General features: G+C 47.5%; 1 protein-coding gene across 14 annotated transcripts in view; it reads left to right on the forward strand.

Annotated features, from left to right (window-relative positions):
* Positions 1 to 11,495: 11,495 nt before the first annotated feature.
* The window catches only part of Ldlrad4 (low density lipoprotein receptor class A domain containing 4), a 334,279-nt gene continuing 322,335 nt past the window's right edge, over positions 11,496 to 23,439 (forward strand). For 6 of the 14 annotated variants that reach the window (XM_087593470.1, XM_087593472.1, XM_087593483.1 and 3 more), the window contains exon 1: positions 12,535 to 12,660. The gene's annotated coding sequence lies outside the window, so the exon portion shown is untranslated. Of the gene's footprint in view, positions 11,828 to 11,938; positions 11,999 to 12,534; positions 12,661 to 23,439 lie in introns of those variants that run through there. The other 8 variants (XM_087593473.1, XM_087593469.1, XM_087593480.1 and 5 more) reach the window with 2 other exon arrangements.

Here is a 23,439-nt window from a genome sequence, read left to right on the forward strand (position 1 = left end):
GTCTATCCAGGTGCCCATTCCCCCACGCTCTCCGCCCTCCCTTGAAACAGGGTCTCTCTACATAGTTTTGGCAGTCCTGGAACTCACTACATGGGTCAGGGTAGCCTTGAACTCACAGAGATCTGCCTGCCTCTGCCTTCCGAGTTGTGGTATTAAGGATGTGTGTCACCGTGCCTGGCTCAAAAAAAAAAACTTATTTTCAAAAGAAAAATTAGGGACTATAGAGACGTTCAATGGTTAAGGGTGCACACTGCTTCTGCAGAGGACCCAAGTTGTTTTCTCCGTGTTCAAGTAACTCCAGCTCTAGGATTTCTGGTGCTCTGGTTTGGCTTGCTACTGCACGCATGCGCACAAACAGGCTCACGCAGGTAGTTAAAAACAATAAAAACAAGAACACGAGGTGCAGTATCAGTCTTGTTTTGACTCGCTGGTTATACAGGTGCTATTATGTGTTTATTTCACAGCACATTTCATTATTTAAAAAATTATAAGGAACAGTGGGCCCCGGAAGTTTTGGATGTAAGCCTGCATTGGTCTTTGTTGCCCAGTGAACTGCACTGTGGGGTGATCAGGGGTCGTCTTCTCTCATTAGCACACCCTCATGCTGGCAGGACAGGGTCATTTTCTGAGGCCAGTTGGGGGGGGGGTTCCAAAACGGATTGCTTCACCCCACGGCCCTGCGCATGCCTGCATTCCATTGCAACCTTCTGACAGGTCCGCGTTCTTTTACCACATGGACTCTTATCTACAGTCATACAGCATCCACGCGGATCTAGGAGCTTCTGTCTCTTAGAATTGTATTTCAATTTGTGCCCGCAAACCTGAGTTGTGCCCATTCAGCCCTCCCGTGCCCCGACCTCTGGCATTCACCGTATTTTCTCCCCTGGGCATCTCTCGCTGTCTTCATAGCTGCACCTTTACTGGAATGTCATAATTGGAGTTGCACGGACAGCCTTCCAGAGTCCATCCGTTCCCTTAGTGATGTGGGCTTCTCTCTCCATCTCTGTATTCCGTTGTCTCATGCGATATAGTTTAGATCCCGTTTACCTGTGAAGTACATCCTGGCTGCGTCCAGGTTTTCGCAATTAACGAATAAAGCTTCTGTAAACACTCGGTTGCTCTGGGTAAATTCGGAGAAGACGACGCAGGATCATATGGTAGGAGCAGTTTCGTTTCAAAAGTTGTTTATACAAGTTTCCTTTGGTTACCGTTTGTACATGTGTCTTTCCTTTAGTCTTGGGGTCACTTTGTCCCACAGTGTCGTTTCCCCCTCAAATTTTACAAGGGCACAAATACTGACTATATTTCAAGATTACCTTAATTATTTTTATGTTGTTTATATAACTTGGAGGTTGCTGATATTGGTTTAGTAAAAAATGTTAACTCTCATTTGGAATTAAGTATGGGTTCATAATTCTTTTAGTCTTTTTTTTTTTAAAGATTTATTTATTGTATGTATGAGTTCACTGTAGCTGTTTTCAGACACACCAGAAAAGGGCATCAGATTCCCATTACAAATGGTTGTGAGCCACCATGTGGTTTCTTGGAATTGAACTCAGGACTTCTGGAAGAGCCCTTTACCTGCTAAGCCATCTCTCCAGCCCAGGTTCATAATTTCTTATGGGCTTAGTGGGTGCCAGTGTGTTAAAATGGACATATTCATTTCTGGTGTACAGATTGGTTAGAATCATGGATATACTAAGTTCATCTTGATTGTCACTACCCTTCATGTAGCAGCAATGATTTTACAAGAATTCCTGACCTTTGTGGAGAGGCAAAAATTGAGCAAATGCAGGACTCTGGATCCCACTGTCCTGCTATCAACCAGGCTCCGCCTTGCTTCTGAGCTGGTGAGATTGGGATGGTCAGGGTGGTGTGGCAAGTGTCATGTGTGTTCTTTGTGAGAACCCACTTTAAGGAAGTCCAGTTAAAAAACTGATTAAGTCCTAAGGCTTCTGGTGTCCTGATAGGTTTAGACTCTTATGAAAGAGTTTGTGGGAGTGCCCTTGGCTCTCTAGGAGTGAAGATGCACCAAGATGGCATGAGCTTTGAAACAGGGAAGGAATTCACCAGATGCCTGGCTTACCAGCCCCTTGCTATTAGGCTTCTCAGTCTCTAGGACTGTGGCCAACAAATTTCTGTGGCTATAAATTATCCAATGTAAGGCATTTTAAACAAATATTTGTGTGTGCCTAATTACAGGGAAGAAACAGTTAACCATGGATTGATGCATCAGCAGAACAGGCCAGGTGCTCTGTTTTAGAAATTGTGTCAAAGAATTCTTGATGCTTTGATAAAATGTGTCCTTTAGTATATTGAGTGGATACATCTCTGTGGCGAGGCTGCTCTTTCTCTGGGATAGGCTTTGGGTGGTGTTGATTCTATGCCTACGGTGGGCACCTGGGAGGTCAAGCTTTGAACAGGGCAGGTGCACCGGGAGTAGCCTTTGCCCTTCCTAACCAGCATTCCAACTGCCTTCTCTTGTTTTCTTCTTCCAGGAACGGGCTAGGCAAGGGTCAGAAAAGAATTGGCCCTGATCCATTACAGCTCCTACTTCCTGCCTTGGTGCTGTGTATAGAATGTGTGTGTGTGTGTGTGTGTGTGTGTGTGTGTGTGTGTGTGATGTGTGTGTGTGTGTGTGTGTGTGTGTGTGTGGTGTGTGATGTGTGTGTGTGTGTGGTGTGTGTGTATGGGTGTGTGGTGTATGGTATGTGTGTGTATGTGTGTGTGTGTGGTGTGTGGTATGTGTGTGTGTGTGCGCGCGTGTGTGTGGTGTGTGGTGGGTGTGATATGTGTGGTTAGATCTTGGTGGTTAGATCTTAGGTAAACGTGGGATTCCCTTCCAGGTTAGAATTCTCCCACAACCTTCCCACCAGGCTTCTTAGGAAAAAAGTGGTTATTCATCAGATATGCCACTCTGTCTGCAGGGAGGAGACTAGAGCAACTGGAGGAACCCATGGGGAGATCCAAGCTGAGAATCAAACCCAGTGTGGATGGCCAAGGAGGATAGAGGTGGAACCTTCCCTTAACACCTGGCTATAGGGGCTGGGCAAAGAGCTTGCTGTGCAAACAAGGAACCTGGGTTGGATTGCCTGAACTTATACAGAAAGGTCAGACCTTGTGCATGTGCTTACGGTGCCAGCCTTGGGGACGTGGAGACAGATAGGGGCCTTGGAAAATTCTAGGCCAGTTCTAGAGTGTTTGTATACAATCTAGAACACTGTCTCAAGAAACGAAATAAAACAAAAACAAAGCAACAATAACAGAAAAGTAAGTGGTACCTGAGAAACACCTGAGAGTAGCCTCTTGTACACACACACACACCCACACACACACACCCACACACACACACCACATACACATACCATCACAACCACACACTACACACAAACACACACACACCACCACAACCACACACACACCACAACAACCACACACACACCACCACAACCACACACACACCACCACAACCACACACACAAACACACATGCACATACCACATCACCACAACCACACACCACACACAACCACACACACATACCACCACAACCACACACACACAACCACACACATACTACCACAACCACACAACACACAACCACACACACACCACCACAACCACACACACACACAACCTCACACACACACAACCACACACACACACCACTACAACCACACACACACATACACACATACACATACCACACCACCACAACCACATACACACAAACACACACACACCACCACAACCACACACCACACACATATACATACTCTACCACAGCCACACACAAACACACACACCATCACAACCACACACCACACACATCACACATACGATATACCACACACACCACATATCACACACACCATACCATACACACACACACATACACATACCTCACCACAACCACACACACACCACACACATACACACACACTCTATACACACCATACACCACACACATATACATACTATACATATACCATATACCACACACATACACACATGTAAACACACACACTACAACAATCACACACTGTACATCGCACAGCACATACACATCACACCATACACACACACCCCCACCACATACCACATACACCACACCACACACACATTCTACACACGTCATACACCACACACATGCATACACTACACACCACACACACACACATACACACACACACAAACACATACATTACCACAACCACACACACCATACATCACATACCATATACACGCATCACACTACACACACACTGCACACAACACATATACCACATACATATAAACATGCATGGGCACACATACACCAATCACAAGAAAACCTCAGACCTATTTGAAGTCTCAGCTAGCACCTTGAAATTCACACACACACACACACACACACACACACACACACACACACACACAGAGAGAGAGAGAGAGAGAGAGAGAGAGAGAGAGAGAGCACACCAGAGCCAGAGCCAAGAGATTCCCTTTCAGCCTCAGTTTAAGGGTACCTTGACATTTTAAAAACTAATGTTTTCTTTAAGTTAATTAATCAGTTATCATTGTGGAAGTGCTCGAACGCTGTAGCAAACACGTGGAGGTCAGAGGACAACTTTGCGGAAGTGCTTCCTTCCTTCTACCTTTATGTGGGTTCTAGGAAGTAACTTGGACCACTGGTCCTATGTGGCAGTTACCCGTTGAGCCATCTTGCCAGCCCTGTGCCTTGTTTTTTTTGTAAACAAAAGAATCCTAAAGATGGCCTTTGGGCTATCAGTGGTTGGAGGCTGAGGTTGACTGCTGAGATGAATCACGGAAATGTTTGCACAAAGCTGCCATGTCCACGAAGACACTGACATCTTATAGAGTCGCACCTGGTCATGACATTGTGCCAATTTTGCAGGCCATGACATAAGGAGGGGGCTGGTCAGCTGCAAGTGTTCAGAGGACAAAGGTAAGAGTCCAGAGATGGAGGTTCGTGGAGAGAGGCTGGCAAAGCCATGGCTGGCTGACTTGGAGAAGCTGAGGGACCCAAGTGACAGAAGACCGCGGTTTCTCTGCCTATACAAAGCAGCAAGCCAAGTTCTGGAAACCACTCCAAAACCGTGCTCAATGTCTGACCAAACTTCCCAAGCTCAATAAGGCTCCCTAGTGGCCAGGGCTGTTCTTGGAAAGGTGTTTGAGGAAGCTGAAAACCCACTGGATAAGAATGTACTTGCAGACCTTTCTGAGACTGGCTTCCGCTTACGGACCATCCCCTGGGAGTCCCGAAACTCATGAAAGTGCAGAGATGTTAGCTTGTGCTTTAATTGTGCCAGCTGAGAACAAACTGCCTACTTAACAATTCTGGCCTGGACAAGATTTGACCTTACAGAGCCAGGCAGTGGTGGCACACACCTCTAATCCCAGGCTCGAGGATCTCTGTGAGTTCAAGGCCAGCCTGGTCTACAAAATGAATTTTAGGATGGCCAGGGCTATTACAGCCCTGTCTTGAGAAACAAAACAAAAAATGAACCCCCCAAAAATTGGCCTTGCTTTTAAATGTATTTATTTTTCTTTCAGTGGCTCCGTGAATTGAAGGGGTTTGCTTAAACTCTAGTTGCTACGAGCCTCAAGCAGACGTAATGTACCTGTATCTACACGTTTAGTTCCTGACAGAGTTGAGGTTCTCCTTTATTGTAGGTGCTGTTAGAGTTAGAACCTGGAATGTTTTTTGGTGGCCTGTCAAGATTGCTGCCATTGGCAAGTGATGGAACCTGTAAAAGGTAAGAAATTGTGTGTGTGTGTGTGTGTGTGTGTGTGCACGCATTTGCGTGTGCACACACCACTGAGGCTTTGTGAAATGCCAGTGTCTCTCCCCAACTCTTTGCCTCCTATCTGTCATGACATGAACAAAGTATTCTGCCACAAATTCCTGTCACGGTGTGTTTGTTGTCTTGGATCAGCCTAGAAACACCAGGTTAAATGATCATGGGACTTCTATAAAAATGTGAGTCAAGAGAAACCTTCTGTCTTGTTAACTTGATTATCTCAGAGGTTTTGTTATGGTAACAGAAAGCTTAACATCATGAGGTCTCAAATAGAACGGTGAGCTTTCTTAGGTGTTTTCTGCCACTAGGGTCTACGTCTCACTACAAATAAATCAATCTCCTCTCATCAGCAGAAGAGGGCCCGGGCTCTGAGAATCGATAGCAATTGGTCTTTATAGCTGACATCTTGTAGGCTACATGTTTGGGGCTTTACCTTATTTTCCTTTTCCTTTTGGGAAATGATTAGGAGGAGGGATGGAGGGAGGCATAGGATATCAAGCAGGCAGAACAAAAACATTTGTCTGGATAATACTTTTATATGCTAACTTATATTGGTCTTTATTGCTGAGTAACAAGTTGCCACTAGGTCAGTGACTCAAGAGAATGGTAACCATGCATGAGCTCCTGGCCTTGTAGAAGTCTGGCCTGGCTTGATTATCTGCTCAGTGTTTCACCTTAGGCTGCAATCAAGGTACCTACCTGAGCCAGGGTCTTCTTGGAGGCCCAGATCTCAAGGCTCACATGGGTGAGGTTCCTTTGAGCCATCAGTGTGATATCCACTAGATGACACCTAAGTTTTCTCCTAGATCCCACAGGCTGCCCTCCTTCCTGCCCACGGGTTGCCCTTGGTCTTCAAAGGCTACCCAGAAGAACGACTTTGCTTTCAATAACTGTTACTTTGTGACTCTCTGGCCTCCTACCAGCCAGCTGTTTAAAGACTCAGAAGAGTAATTCAGGTATCTCAAAGACATATGTAGCAATGTGGTTACTAGCTAGGCTCCTGTTCCTTGTGCCAGCTCTACTTACACATAAAAGTGTGTGTAGGCACAGGACTAGTATCATTCGGTGTTCACCCAGGACTGTGTGGCCTCGCTGACTTCACAAAACACATTCCTGTAGTTTCTCTTTTCTTGTCTCCGTCCAAACTGACAACATGTTTTGTACTCTGAAACCTTAGATGCAAAGCTTTTGGAATGGGAGGAAGAAAACAGCCCGAGACCTTTTCTCCCTGATCTGCAAAATCTTGGAGGAGTGTTTGAGGATACCCAGAAAAGTAAAAATGTGTGGCCTTTTGGAGGCAGCATGGCCATGTTGGAGGCGGTGTGGCCATGTTGGAGGCAGTATGCCTCTGTGTAGGTGGGCTCTGAGCTGTCGTAGGCTCAGACTCCATCCAGTGTGGATGAAAATCTCCTGGCTGCCTATGGATCAATGTGTAGAACTCTTGGCTCATGGTTCTACATGAAAATCAGTACCATGTCTGCCTGCAGGATGCCATGCTTTCCTCCATGATGATAATGGACTGAGCCTCGGAAACTGTAAGCCAGCTTCAATTAAATATTTGCCTTTGTAAGAGTTGCCTTGGTCATGGTGTCTCTTCACAGTGATAAAACCCTAAGATATTAGTGTACACCCGTCTGTCTGTCTGTCTGTCTGTCTGTCTGTCTGTCTCTCTCTCTCTATCTATCTATCTATCTATCTATCTATCTATCTATCTATCTATCTATCTATCTATCTGATAGACTGTTGTAGCTAGAATTCTAGTAAAAGCTATGATAATACAAACACATGTCAGTGTTCTGGTTCGGTACTATGTGTCTCTGAATTTACATGGGCTTTTAATTCCCACCGTTATCAATGTTAAGAGGAAGAGACATTGCAGAAGTGGCCAGGACATGAGGCCTTTGTTCTCACGAATAGCACTACTATACTAGTAAACTATGATGCTCAGCCTATACATACATCCGAGTAACACGGATATATTTGCTATGGTAGACGCTTTTTGCTTTTTACTTCACATATTTATCCTAACTGACATTTTTTTTTTTGGTCTTTTTTTTTTTTTTTTCCAGAGCTGAGGACAGAACCCAGGGCGTTGCGCTTGCTAGGCAAGCGCTCTACCACTGAGCTAAATCCCCAACCCCCCTAAAAGACATATTAACTGATGATTAACTTTTAATTCAAAATTAAACTAAACACATGGTTCTTGAGTTTTGTGTCATGAAGCAGACAGATCAGGGGAACCCGGAGGACGGAGGCTGTGACACAGACCTTAGACTTACATCTTCTTGCTACTCGACGCCTGACTCTACCCGCCCTGGGGGCTGGAGGTGAGGTGGCTCGGAGTCAATGACACAGACTCTGCGAGCAGGTGAGAAACGCTGCAGCAAGCTCACAGAACATGGTCGTAAGCTCCTTTAATATCCTCCATCCTCACCCCACTGGTCCCAAGAAAGCAGCTCTTCTAAACAGCAGTCCCTGATTGGCTGGCATTGTCTGCACCGGCAATCCTTGGTCTCTCAGGCAGTCCTCAATTAGGTCCTCCTGCAGTAAATGACCGCTGTTTACATAGAGACGGCCCTGCTGTTCCTGCTACAACCAGGTAGAAGGAAAATCCAGTGAAGCTTCCAAGGGAACCGCAAGGGGCAGGCTCAGTCACGTGGTGTTGGCATGGTCACGGGGAGGAGACTTGGACGTTATGAGGGATGCCTTGTATCGGCACGTGAGCATAACCTATTAGCAGCACCAGCGTTCATTCACACCATGCAAATGAGTCCATACCTTTCTTTGTGGCAAGAGGGATGGGTGTCAGGTATTTGGGGGTAGAATAGGGCGCTTGTGCTAGCTTTTTATTTCTTTGATGACAAAGTTGAGAAAATCGGTTGGAAAGGAGGTTATTTCTACCTCCAGGGTTCAGAGTTTCGAGGCTATTTGCTGTAACTGCTGCTTTTCGCCTTGCTGACACAGTGTATCATATGGTAGCAAGTGGTAGAGGAGACCAGGAAGCAAAGAGCCGTGGCTCCCAACCTTCCCAACTCTGCGACCCTTTATCACACTTCTGACTGTTGTGGTGACCCCCTTCCCCACAACCATAAAATTATTTCACTGCCACTTTGTAACTGTAATTTTGTTACTGTTATGAATTGTAACATAAATATCTGATATGCAGGATATCTGATATGGGATCTTCAGAGGGATCTCCATCCACAGGCTGAGAACCATTGGCAGAGAGTGATCGGAAGAGGCCAAGGGCTCAATATCCCTTCAAGGGCGGGCCTCCAATGCTCTAACTTCCCCCTAGGCCCTACCTCTTAAAACTGTTTCCCATTTGTGTCTTGAGCTAAAGACCAAGCTTTTAACAAATGAACCTTCATGGATACTTCATGTCCAAACCATAGCAGCGTGCATCGTTCTTTCTGCTGTTCTCCCCAGTCCCCAGTTTTTTTTCTTTTTTTCTTTCCTTTTTTTTCGGAGCTGGGGACCAAACCCAGGGCCTTGTGCTTGCTAGGCAAGCACTCTACCACTGAGCTAAATCCCCAACCCCGCCCCCAGTGTTTTAGCCCCTCTCACCAACTATTATCTTCTTACACTTTGGAACATCATCCAAATAAAAATCAAATCACAAGTATTATGTTTTTGGCCTGTCTTCTGTGAGTAAGTAAATACTTGGGACATTTATCCGTGTTGTGTCTATCAGTGGCTCTGAATTAAGCTGCACTTAATCCTTGCTTATATGAATGTGCCTCGACCTACTTATCCCCCATGCACTTAGGACGGTGGGTCGTTTTCAGGCTTCCTTTTGCATTTTAACAAACCAGTTTGGCAAAAAGTTCCCAGTTCTTGTGTTGTCTTGGTCCTCTTGTGTTCGTTTCTCTTGAACCACCCTGGAAGAGGAAGTGCCTGGTATGTACATTCCGATGGCCCTCAATCTATCTAACATGTAGAAAGGTCAGGTTTTGAAAACTTGTCTATTTTAGTGAGCACCTTCTGCACGGGTTCCATGAAAGTTGAACATGTGTTCACACGCTTACTGGCCATTTAGAACTCCTCGTTGTTAAGCATCTGTTCAGGTAGCTCACCATTTTTTTTTTTTTAAAACGGGACACCCCCTCCCTTAAGGAGAACCATACTTAGAGAGTCGGGTTCTATCCAGTCTTCAGTTAGGACAGGAGATAGACACTCAGCGACATTAGACTGTCATAGTTTGACCAGAAACACAGAACCTTTGTAAAAGATGTGGACTAGATTTGCTGAGGGAGGTAAGGGCTGGCTGATGGGATGAGGAACTGTGAAGTTGGTTTGGGGGTGCGGCATGCAGTGTGGTGCTACAAGGAGAGACAAACCTGGGTTGCCTTTGGTCGGTTCCACAGGGTTCCAAGCCCCGCGCCTGCCCCGTCCCCCTTTACACTGCTCCTCTTTTAGCTGGGATCTGAGCATCTCACAACTGGGAGCAGAGCAAGCTGCCTTAGTCGTGCCCGGGATGAGCTCAACAGAACTGGATGTTAAAGCGACCGAAGGTAGGTGGCAGTGTAGTATGCGGATTCAACACCCGGTGTTGATGGGGCCGTTTAGCAAAGCTAAACCTTTATCTCGGTGGATGGGGGCACAGCACTAAATGTTTCACAGCCTCAACGTCATCATCTGTAAAGTGAAGAACCGCTCGCTGTTATCGTGAGGGTTAAGGAAAGGCAATCTGTGAGAAACGCTTATCACATGCTTCTGCAATGTGGCGGATCACCTACAAACATGGGGCGCTGCGATGGCTGAGAAGAACTGACGACTTGAGAAAAACTGAATGAAGATAATATTCCACTAGCGGAAAAGTTACTGATAACTGCACGTTTCAAAATATTCATTCCTCTCGTATCATAAAAGTATGAGCTGGGAATGGGGGGGGCGTTGAAAACTGTTACCCCTTTAATAATTTCCATCTCTGTTGAGTCAAACCTGAAACTTGGGTTCACGTATCTTGACGTCTGCTGGGAGGCTAGTTTCGGCAGAGAGGGACCCAACTCTCTGATTGTGTTGACTGCAATAAAATTGGCAGTGGCGGCAATCAATCTCCATCAAACATGGTTGGGTAGACAAGAGTCTGTGCTCGTACTTCCGGAGAACCGATGACCTATTTATTGTCTGCATTTACTGGAGGTCCTGTCCAGGACTTTCGTGGGACTTGGAGGTCTTTCTTCAAGGGCAAAGGGTCATAGCTCCGGGAGACAGAATCCATCCACTCCACTGTCCAATCCAGACCCATTTCCCAGAAGAGGGCAGGATACTAGGGGAGTCCAGAGGATTCTCTCCAATCTGGAGGAGGGGGCTCCCCCCAGAAGTTTAACCCTTCCCACTCGCTGTCCTGTGGTCCTACTATGTGCCTGAGAGCAGAGGGTCAAGTTTTGCTGCCGGTGTGCTTTCACAGCCCGGGAGGCAGCCCACCCACTCCTCAAACCTCCCGTGGCCTACCCTACCCGCAGCGAGCGCTTGTCTCGCGCCCTAGCTCCAGGCTCTTTACAGGGCTCAGGGTCCCGGGTGTGCTGCGACCTCCCCTCTCTCCTCCCGGGAGCTCGGGACCCGCAGCCTGGGGGTGGGAGTGTGTGCACCTGGGCGGGGCCGCATCCCTCGGCGGCGCCCCCCGCCCCCGCCGTCTGGCCGCACGCCGGGTCCTCGCCGCAGAGCCGGGGGAGGAGCGGCCGAGGCTGAGTTGAGACAGACCTGGCCTCGGCGCGGTGGCGGGACGCGGGCCCCAGCCCGACAGCACCGGCGCTCCCCCTCCCTCCCTTCCTCCCGTCAGCCGGCGGGGATCCCCAGCGAGCCGGGGAGGAGCTGCGGCGGCCGCCAGACAGGCTGCAAGTCCTGAGAAGGCGAAAGGGGGGCGGGGAGCTCCGAGAGCCCGGTGGCAGGTCCCTCTTAAAGAGCTACGCCGCGCCGTGTCGCGCCACCCGGAGCGCTGCCCCTCCCCCGCAGCCCGCAGGGCCGGTGGCCGAACTGCACGGTGGGCGGTCCCGCTCGCCCATCCAGGGGCTGCGGCAGGTGAGTGCCGCCCGCCGCGGTCTTGGCGTCTGGCCGGAGTTCACCTCTGAGCTGGGGCGGGCGGGCGGGCGGGCGGGGGAGGGGGGCGGGGAACGGGCCGGGATGCCCGCCAGACTGCGCCGGCGGCTAGTGCTCTTCCAGTCCCCGGGTCCCCGAGACCCCGCGCACCAGGTCTGTGAGGTTGCGTTGCGGGTGGGCGCGGAGGGCTGCCCGGGCGCCTGCCCATCCTCCGAGCGCTCGGTAGGCTGGAGTCTTGCCCACCGACCGGGACCCGGTGCTCTAGAGTGTCCCGCTGTAGCTGCTTCATCCTGCAGCACCCAGAGCCCCGGTGGGCGCAAGGGTGCCTGTCCCAAGCGGCGACACTCCCAGGCCTGCGTGAGAGCTACCGCAGGCTTGGGGGGCTGGAAGTCAGCAGCGAGAAGGCAGCGCGGGAGCGGCCCCGAGTCGGCACCGCAGGCTCCCCCTGCACCTTGCGCCCCGGAGCTAAGGCTCCAGGCTTCCCAGACCTCAGACCGTCTCCCCGGGTCCCCCCTCCCCGCCCCCGCGCTTTGACGTCTGCCGCGGGCTGCCCGGGGCTCCTGGCATTGGCTGGCAAAGTCGATTGTCTGGGGCGGCTGCTGTTACACTTAGGCTGGGTCTCCGGGCCGGGAGGAAGCAGGCGTGTGTTGAATTTCTCTTTGACCCTCACGGTGGAATAAACAGGAAGCGAAGAGCACCCAAGCCGAAGGGCCCTGCACTTGCCTTTGTTGTGGGCTCTGCGATCTACAGACTGAAGGAGGTTTCCCGGGACCCCTGCCCGGTGTGCCGTCTGGGCACGGCTGGGGGCGCGCCCTGTGAGTACGCTGCTGGGAGACAGCAGGCTCTCTGTGCGTTCACTAGCTGCCGTGCCACAGAGAGCATTTGCTTGTTTGTTTTTAAACTTTTTTTCTTTCTTTCTTTCCTTCGTTCGTTCTTCTTTTTTTAATTGAAGGGTTCTCGGTGTGCAGAGGATTCAGGACCACGGGGACGCGTGGTGGGTGGGCGTCATTCCAAGAGCCCACACCAGGCGCATCTGTTCCGGGTTACCTGGAGAGGCATCTCCTTGGCCAGTCAGGACAGTGAGAAACTCGTTAAAACAAGCGGGGCTTCCTAGCTTCTGCCCCAGCATAGGAGTGAGTGTTGAGTGTCAGTGACCACATCAGTCAACATCATGTTTTGTTTTTCCACAAAGTCTCTTAATGAGCTAGAACGGATTATTTTGATTGGCTTTTCTTTTCCTCTGAGCTATCGTCGTCTCCTTCTCCTTCTCCTTCTCCTTCTCTTTCTCCTTTCTCCTTCTCCTTCTCCTTCTCCTTCTCCTTCTCCTTCTCCTCCTCCTCCTTCTCCTTCTCCTTCTCCTTCTTCTTCTCTTTCTTCTTCTTCTTCTTTTTCCTTCCTCCACCTCCTCCTCTTCTTCATTGTTATTTATTTATTTTGCCATATTGCCATCCCTGAACTCCTCACTAAAAGTTAGAGTTAATTATGACTGTGATATGTAATATTGTTTTGTTTTGTTTTTTTTTTTTTTTTTTTTTTTTTGGAGCTGGGGACCGAACGTAATAGTGGGTTTTTGTGGGTTAGGCATTGTGGGATGTGAAGGGTAGAGACGGGAACCCTGCTGGATCTTCAGAGTGCTGGAGTGGGGAGGTAGCTTTTAGTGGCAGTTGGTTTTCCTGGCATGCTGATACCCTGGCTTTCCTAGCACCAGGTACAAAAAGTAAGGGGCTATGTAGGGCTAGCATTGCTAGGCCCACCTTAGAATGCCTCTTTCTGTTGGTTTCTATTGGGTGCACCCAAACCTTACCCTCTCACTCTGGACCTTCAGGACAGTGTATTGGATTTCATGGAAGGTTCTATGAAGTGAGCACACCCCAAGCCTGGGCCTCATTTTGGATGAAAGAAATTGACAGTCTTTCCCTATGGTTTAAATTCAGCTTACTGGCATCGTACATTTGCCTTTGCACATTCTTTTTGGAATATAGAATATGTGTTCAGTAGAGAAACAATACCAAACTTGAGTCATTATGTGGACAATAATGGGTCAGACTATTACCTATATGTGAATTTTAATATTGGTTTTCTGTCATCCCAGCGATAGCTTAATTCTTTAACAGATTAACTTTTCGATTAATGTAGAATACAGTTAAGAATTAGAGCTAGGACTGTAAATGCCACAGATTTACTGATTTGTAGGTACTGTTCCCCTTGTTAAAACGACAAACCTCTCTAGTTTCTTAGCGTTCCGCTCTTAACCACTGGAAGAGTTCGCTGCCCTTGTCTACGGCCTCAGTTCCTGTAAGTTTGCATTTGTGTTGGAGGGCCTCTTGCCCACAGGTATTTAAGGCTATCTCTTGAATCCTCTTGGGTGCTTGGTTTTCATGACCATGATCCTGCAGTGGAATCCTGCCAGGGCCAGCTGCTTCTGACAGGATTTTGTGGCAATCTGTTGGCACATCGTTTCAGGTTCAACAGTTCTTTCTCCACCCCTGCCCATTAGGATATATACATCCACAGGCGAATGCTTATTCTCACGCCCCTAGCATTTCCCCCAACCTCGGACTGTTCCAAGGATAATTCTCTTGCCAGGCGCGGTTAGAGCAAGGACCTGTCTGCAGAGGTGTTTACAGTTTGGGGCTGTGCTGTAGTCTTGCTTGACTTAACAGCCTGGCAGAGGAGCCCTGTGGCACATGGGTCACTTTCTGTTTTTTATCCAGGTTGCTGGAGGAGTTGAATCCTAGCTTTGCAGGAACCTAGAGAGGATGACTTTTATGCCTTGCGGGTATAATGCCTATGCTTCTGGCTGGCTGGCAAGGAAAGACCCCAAACTCTGGATCCCAGTGCATGTACCCCACATTAAGTCAACCACTTTAAAATAGTATGCAGGGCTGTCCTGTTATCATATAAAGCCAAAGCCCATAGGATTCTGGGGAGGAATACATGCAAGTGTATAGACTGGTTAAATCTATAGAAATCCTGGTCAAGTTTCCTCTTCTTTCTTCTGAATTTGGGAGTATGGAGCCTCTGGGATATGTGTCTTTTTTGGGAGGGGGGGTCAGAATTGACAGGGGACACTCAGAAAGGAACAGCTGTGAAAGCCTGGAAAATGTTAGATATTCAACACTATTCATGCGGACACATGCATTACCTGTTAATGGTGGCAAATTGCAGCATCCCTGTCTTCCTTTCCTTCCTTGGTCCATCCATCTCTCCTCGGAGCGCTTGTCCCCTGCTTCTTCAGTCCTTTCCTTTTGGAGAAAAATCTCCCAGAAGGCATTATTTCTCTGATGTCAGAGTCACTTACTGCCAACATGGGCTGTTAGATAGGAAATGCATCTTGACCTATATTTTGAGGGTACATGAGAAGTGGCATATGAGTTTTAACCTAAGAAAATAGGGACGTGCGGAGATGGCTTAGTCCGTAAGATGCTTGGCATGCAAGTATAGGGACCGGTTCAACATCCCTGGTGCCCATGTAGAAGCCAGTGCTGAAGATATAGAGCTGGGCAGATACTTGGAACTTGCTAGCCAGCCAGTCTGGCTGAATTGGGGGAACTCTTAGATTCAGTGAGAGACCCTGACTCAAAACATACGATGGAGAGAGATTGAAAAAAGACCTGATGTTGATCTCTGGCCTGCACATACATATGCATACCCATAAACACATAAACACACACACACAGCCCACACACAAATATGGGTAGAAATCTGCATACTATTTGAATTTTATAACCCCAGCACCTGCCACTTTTGGGGGGGATTGTGTGTGGGTGTGCACATGTGCTCATGTTACATGTGTGCATTGCTCATGTTCATGTTGGACAAGAAAAGGAAATAAGCAACTGCCTGGACTGTTCACAGATGTAGATATATTGGCTTCAAATTTCCAATTAACATTGGTTTTCCTCTGTTACAGGAAGACTTGAGAATAATGTCTGTATTGTTATGTATCCATTTGATTTAAAGATAGATTGCTTTTCTTTGAATTCCCACTAAAAATGATACTGTGACCTTTTTAGGATTTTTTTTTTTGAGGACTTCTCTCTCTACCAAGCTTGTTTTTCAGCTGGGTCTTGGAAATTCTGAAGAGTGTAGCTGTAATTTCTCCTTTGATTGGCAGCCGAGAGCTTTCCTGGACAAAAATAAGGCTCTACTGTGCCAAATGGTTGACTTTTCTAGAATAAAAACTCTAAAGGGTATGCAAAAAGTCTTCTGGTTAATATATTGGCATTCCCAGAACCCACTAAAACCCTGACAGCCTGCCAGCATTCACTTAATGAGGACGCAGAATGTCTGGCTCTAATTCCCATGAGTGGAAAGAGGTGGGGGCTGGATATCCACACCCTTTATTAATTTTTAATGACTGTATTTTTGTTTTGCAGATTTTGCTTCAGTACCCCAGTAGCCTCACAGCTGACCCCACATCGCCCCCACCCCATTCATTCATTTACTTGATACGGGAGAATAGGGAAGTGGCTGAGATCACTGACAGATCACGTGTGACCGCATAGGTTCTTTTCGTTGCTAGTTTTCTCTCGGTTTCTTTTCCCTCCCTTCCTTAGTTTTTGGAAGAGGAAGAGAGAAAAAGAAACAGCGAAGATGACAACTTTTAAAAAAGAACCGTGTTTTGTTGTCTGCTGGGAAAAGAGAGGCATTTATGAAACTTTTAGGTTTGTCAGACAGTTTATATGACAGTGCAAGTTGGTGCTTGCCAAGCTCCAGACAGATTGTTAATGTTCCATGACAGGGATAAATAAATTACTGCTGTCTGCAACAGGCTTGCACTGCAAACCCACTGAGCAGCTCAGCTGCTGTGTGCTTTTCTTGGGGCCTGGTGGGAGTACAGCTGCACAGAGGCCTCTGCCTGCTGCCTGCAGCGCTGGGACCTGGCTCAGAGGTGAAAAGGGTGTGTCTCTCACTTTTATTTTGGGCTTTATGATAGAATCCACTTACCAAATATCTGCTCCCCACCTCCCTTTTATTATTATTATTATTTTTTTACAAGACCGCCCACCTCTGTCCCCATCTTGGTCTTCTGCTCCATACCCACATTCCTCCTCCCAGCCTCCCACGAAAGGGAAACATTTGTATCTGCTAAGAGCCCGAGGTAATCTACAGTCAAGTTTCAAGCTGTTTACAGTGGTGTTCTCTGGGCAGCGGATGAGTATGTGCTGCCTGGAAGGGGGCTGGGTGGCACTCCTTGGGCATAATGTACTTTTATCATGGCAGTTTGGCGACTCAGCTGGCAGAGTGACAGGTGTAATGGACCTAATGGTCTTGCTCTAGTTAGTGGACACACTGCTCATATTACAAAGCCACCTCATATGCGGAGCCCCGGCCAAGTGATTTGCAATTCTCCTTGCAGATAGGACTCTGGGCCTGGCTTATTAAGTGACATTAAGGTCAGGAATCGGGTGGGTGTGAGAAACATGTGTGCGCCCTTAGCCACCCTGTTTCTAGCCACCCTGCAGCGACTCTTCAAAGCCTTACTTGGAAAAGGAAATAACCCATCCCATCCCCTCTGGCTGGCCCTTCCTTCTCACGGGGCGTGGTGGGGGACCCTTTGGTGTGAGTGGACTTCCTGCTCTTGGGGTTTACAGAATGTAGGCTTCCTGCCAACGGTGCTGGTTCCTGTGTGCTTGCCGGCCACTTCGCTCCAGATATAGGCAGTTGTTGGGGCAGGCACAAGTCAGTGTTGTTTCTATTGCCTGTGCCTCAGGGACTGGCAACCTGTGTGGAGACTTAGGGCAGCAATTTCTGCAGTAAAAGCTCACTGTCTGTCTAAGGCCAAAGCCAGAGGGCCTCTTTCTGAAGGACTCCTTGAACCTGGTCAGACCTGCCTGGACCCCGGCACTTGGTCAGATGGCTATGGTAGGAATTTCACTTATGTGCTCTGCTGGGTCCTCTTCTTAGTGCTGTGCATCTATAAGCTGATATTGATCTCCACAGCAGCTCTGTGACAGACACTGATGCAAGTCAAGAAGTTATCCAGGGGCTGGGGGTTTAGCTCAGTGGTAGAGCGCTTACCTAGGAAGCGTAAGGCCCTGGGTTCGGTCCCCAGCTCCAAAAAAAAGAACTAAAAAAAAAAAAAAAAAGTTATCCAAAGTCATGTAAACATGTAAATAAAAAAGTGGAATCCTGAACAGCTCGGGCCATCTGGCTAAGAGATCTGTGGCTTTGACACTTTGAAAAAGGGCTACCCAGGCAGGCCACACATTCTTCATCAGAGGCCATATGAGCTTGAGAAGGAATGCCTCGCCATTTTTCTGCTGGACTCTGGGTAGGCCCCAGTGGGATTCTTGCTTGCTAGCAGCATGCCCAGGGTCCTCCTGTCTGTTCTTCTACTTCCATATTCCCTTCGCACCCTCCTTGTTCTGATTCTGCTCTCTGCTGTCTGGTCTGTGGAGAGAGCCTCAGTTCTGAGAATGGGACGAGAAGTGGCACCTTCAGTTCCTTGACAGGAAGGCAAGGCTCAAACCAGCGGAGGGCTTTTCCATGCCCTTCAAAACTGCCCATTCCTCTTTCTAGAGTGGTCTGGAGGAACTTGACTGACCACTTTCTAGGGATGAAACAGGCTCGAAGAAGGGCATGTGGGGTTGAGGGGAGGCTGGAAAACTTCAAAGTGTCTATTTATGTAGAAGGATCTTGGAATACTTTTCCCTTTGGCTCACATTCGAAGAATGTGAACGTGATTGAGGTGTGTGTGTGTGTGTGTGTGTGTGTGTGTGTGTGTGTGTGAGAGAGAGAGAGAGAGAGAGAGAGAGAGAGAGAGAGAGAGAGAGAGAGAATGAAGAGTCTGTACTGGGCACCACAGGGCATCAGTCAATTAGCCAGACACAGAGATTTGCATATACGCCCTGTAAATACTTGTGTATCTTGGACCAACACAGAGTCCATGAAGGTTTGAGATTATAGGAAGAGCTAAGCTCACAAGAGATGTACATATGAAGTTGGGCCTGACTGAACAGCCCTTGCCGTGTTTGGAGGTGTTCTCATGACCTCGGGATAGCAAAGGGTAGCTTCTAAGCTCATATCTAGCAGACATTTCTTGGGGCCTGGTGTACGGACTGTGTGTCATTCCTTTGTGAATTCGCACCATGGCACCCACTCATTCATTGCAAGACGTGTTGGAACTTTTATCGGGCTGGTCCACAGGATGGTCTGGAAGGTTCTGGGTGGGGAGAGGAGCTCTCTCAGTGACTATCCTGGTCTAACCTCTATCTTATATCCCCAACACGGTGAGCTCTTAGAACTTAAGCCTCTTATAGAGTAGCTGTATTTGTCAGTATCTGGGTAGAAATAAGATTTTTTTTCCCTTCTCTGTTCATTTGCTACTGAAAATAGAAAGTACAGAGAGAAAGAAGAAAAGTAAAACTGACTGAAATTGCCTACGATTCCACCATCTCTAGAGTTGGTCAGTATAAACAGTTTCGTTGATTCTGTTCAGTTTATTAACTTGATGTAAACTTACATATAGAATCTTATTGATCGACTGCAAAATCATATATAAAATTTGTTTATATCTTTCTTTTAAAACATTTTCAAATGTGACTTATATATTGTTCTGAAATATTTCTATATTTTTATTAGCATTGTATATAGTGTTCACCTTTATGAATTTTTAGAAAATTACTACTAATATTGTATATGTGTATCTGTGTGAGAGTATGTTCCTGTGGGTGTTGGTGCCCTTGGAAGCCAGAAGGTCATAGATGATTCCTTCAAGATGGAGTTACAGGAGGTTGTGGGCCAACCCATTTGGGCGTTGGAAACTGAACTCAGGGCCTTTGAAGAGCAGTATTTGCTCTTAACTGCTGAGTCATCCTTCCAGCCCCTCCTCTGTAGTTTTGTTGCTATTTTTAAAGAACTGTTTTAGGGTACTGAGACCGATACTGGTCTTCTCCATTATAGATAATGTTTTACTGAAGAAATTATTGAAAGTAAAGGATCCCACTCTGTAGCCCAGGCTGGCCTTGAACTTACTATTGTAGGCCAGGTTGGGCTCAGTTTCATGGAACTCCTCCTGCCTTAGCCTCCTGAGTGCTGGGATTATAGACCTGAGCTATTACATCTGCCTTAAACATTTCCGTATAACATACAGATGTCAAAGAGTTTTCTAAAAGGAGAGTTGATGGATATGAGAGTTTTCGAGGGTCTTCCAGAAGTCGGCCAGTTGGTTCTGAGAGTGGGTGGGACAGCTCACACCCTTGCAGATACAGGAGCTACAGGGTGACTGTGCCATATTAACACCGACCATCAGTGCCAACGTCTTCGGATGCTTGGCAGTGAAATAATACAATTTTAATGTTTCTACTCCTAGTTCTTAGTGTTAAAAGTCTTGGTTTGTATCATTTGAGTTATAAGGAAACCAGCTGTTTGTTATAGTTGTTAAGGGCAAATGTAATTGGTGTTTTAAATATGAAGTTAATTTTCCTTAGCTAGATTAAGGGCACATTAACAGCCCAATAATTTATAATTTATTTATCTGTCTATCTATCTATCCATTATCTATGTATCTGTCATCTATCAATTAATGTATCATTTATCCATTATCATCTATCAATCAATTGATTTATCACATTTATCTATAATCTATCAATTAATCTATCATCTAGCCATCTATCAATCGATCTATCATATATCTATTATCTGTCTATCATCTATCTATCTGTCATGTACATGTATGAGCAATTACAGAATTTCATGGCAGGAGGCTGCTCTTGGTCTTTTTTATTCTCCTCTCTCTCTCTCTCTCTCTCTCTCTCTCTCTCTCTCTCTCTCTCTCCCCTCTCTCTCTCTCTCTCAGCATGTATTTGGAGATTTGGAGTCACAGTAGAGAAATGGGGGTCAGGAGAGGACATGGGTCAGCATCCGACTGCTCGCATAACATTGACCTTACACAGTCAGTTTTCTTTGACCACATTTTGAGAGCAATAGATCCAGTGTGCTCGTGTCCCCCTCCAAGGATATAGACTTAGAATGCAGTTGACGGTATCAATTGAAGCTTGCTTCTCGGTGTTAAATGTCTATGTCCTCTGTCAAGACACGCCATGCTCTGCATGCTTGTACTCGGTGTTCGACAAACGTCTCAACCCTTCCAGACCTGTCGGCTCCACAATGCCTTGTCTGCCAAACTGTTTGCTCCCAAATCTTGAGAGAAATGAAAGTCATTTTAGCGGGCTCTGCTTCATCCAAGCTGGCATTCATCAAGAGGTTAGAAACAGCCAGAGTGGCAACTGTTTCAACGGCGGAAGGATACAGGAGTTCAGGAAGACATCAGCAGCCCAGGGCTGCTTGTAATTAGTGTTGCAGCTATTTTCCTAGGCGCCTGCATGGTGTAAGGCATTCATCTGTTCTGTGAGTGCGTGCTGAGGGCATGACTCAGTATGCCCTGCTGCCTGGGAGACAGTGGGCAGGGTCCATGGGACTGTGCAAGCAGTTTCTGTTTCCTGTGAAGCCTTCACAGAAGTGTTCAAGGGAGTAGAGAGATGGTAAGGACAGACTGCAATGCAGCTAGAGCGGCTGGCTGCTCCTGGAGGCACTCTGTCCCATCTGTCTTAGTGTTGGGCCTTAGGGTGGGTTCTTCTGTATGTCTGGAGGCTCAATGAGGGCCAAATCCTTCCTGAGGTACATACTTGTTACCATGGGTACTGGGCAGAGTGGATGATATTGTACCTATACAGTGATCTGGCTAGTTTTATGTCAACTTGACACAGGCTAGAGTCATCTGAATCGAGGGAACCTCAACTGAAAATTTTTTTTTAAAAAAATTGAGATCCATCTCTAGGGCATTTTCCTAATTAGTGATCAATGGGGGAGGGCTCAGCTCATGGTAAATTGTGTTTTCCCTGAGCTGGTGGTTGTACATTCTTTAAAAAGCAGGCTCAGCAAGCCAAGGGAGCAAGCCAGTAAGCAGCACCCCTCCATGGCCTCTGCATCAGCCCCTGCCTTCAGGTTCCTGCTCTGTGTGAGTTCCTGTCCTGGCTTCCTTCAGTGATGAACAGGGATGTGTAAGCGTAAGTCAAATAAACCCTTTCCTCCCTGAGTTGCTTTTGGTCATGGCGTCTCATCATAACAATAGTAAATGTAGCCCCAGCTGACTATAATAGTAATTGTAATTATATAGTTATAATTAGCTCTACATAATATGTTTAGTGAAGGAAAACTGTGTTATTTGTTTCTGATAAAGGCGGGGTGGAGTTATTTAATGGACCTCTCAGTGTCTTGTCTGTAATGTCTTCCCTTGTGTAACTGCTATAATAAAGTGTGTGTATCCCATTTTTAAGATCTGGGCACACTTCAATCACTGAGGAAGGGCCCTGTACTGATGGACGAGGCTGTCCCTGCCTGATCCATTGAGGAAGCTGAGCTGTGACAGGGGGATGAGCATAAGTCCTGGGGTAAACTGCTCCCAGCGCAGGTGGAGAAGTAGGCAGACCTGTTTCTGGGATCCCCATGGGTCCCACCACTGGGCTTTTCTCTCACCTGCTGCACCTCTAACCATCGTCCTAGGGCTCTTGCCCTGCTCGGGCATGGGCTTGGAGGTTTTGTGACTCCAGTGAGTTTCTAGGTGCCATACCTTACTTTGTGGTTCTCCAACACAACCATTTGCCCGTTACTTACGTTTTGGAAGGGCCAAATAAGGTAGGGTGTGTGCGACCAGTTGGGAGAGGCTCGCTACCGTGCACATTGCTGCCTAAATGGAAGTCAGATATGAGGTGTTTGCGAAGTGGCTGCCCAGAACTGGAATGTGTTCAGAGGCCCAGTTCCTGCTCTTTGGGGACTGAGAGAAGAAGAGGAAAATGGAATATGGTGTAAGAAGCAGTCGGCAACTCAGGGCAGGCTCATGAGCGGCTTATAACCAAGTCTAGTCTCAGAAAAGCACTGTACGTGGAGAAGACCAAGGCCACTAGGTCCAGAGCTAGTGAAGTGTGGTGCTTCCTCAGTCCGGCCATCTTCAATCCTCTTCTCTCTTTTTTCTAGAACTCATATTCTGCCCAAGCACTAGGTACCAGGACTGCAAATATCACTGTCCCCAGGTGATAGACGGCAGATGTGCACACTGTAGTCACAGCCCCACACAGGAGAAAGGGGAGGCTTCTGCAGACTTTGGATAATGCAGGGAGATGTTAAGAAGGGCTAAAGGTTGTGCTCTAACTGTGTCCCTCGATGGCATCTCCCACCTCCCTGGTCACATGTTGAAGTATAATCCCCCGTGTGGCAGTATTGAGAGCCGGAGCCTCGAGGATAGCGGTCCTCATGCACCCCAGTGCTCGGACCCTTTAATACAGCTCCCCATGCTGTGGCGACTCCCAACCATACAATTACTTCCTCTCTGTGGCTTTGCTTCTGGTAGGAATCGCCATGCAAATATCTGATAGGCGGGATGTCTGTTATGCAATTCCTGTGGAAAGGTCGTTTGACCTACAAAGGGGTTGTGGCCCACACCAGTTGAGAACCGTGGCTTCAGGAGGTCATTAGGCCCGCAGTGGGGAAGTGCAGTACGATAGAAATAAATGCTCAGGCCAGGGATGTGACTTGATGTAGGGGAAGGATGATGTGGGTGTCTCGTGTGGGCGTCATAGATGTATGTCAGT

This window comes from Rattus norvegicus, chromosome 18 (genome assembly GCF_021556685.1).
Source record: "Rattus norvegicus strain SHRSP/BbbUtx chromosome 18, alternate assembly SHRSP_T2T, whole genome shotgun sequence".
NCBI classification, from domain to species: Eukaryota; Metazoa; Chordata; class Mammalia; order Rodentia; family Muridae; genus Rattus; species Rattus norvegicus.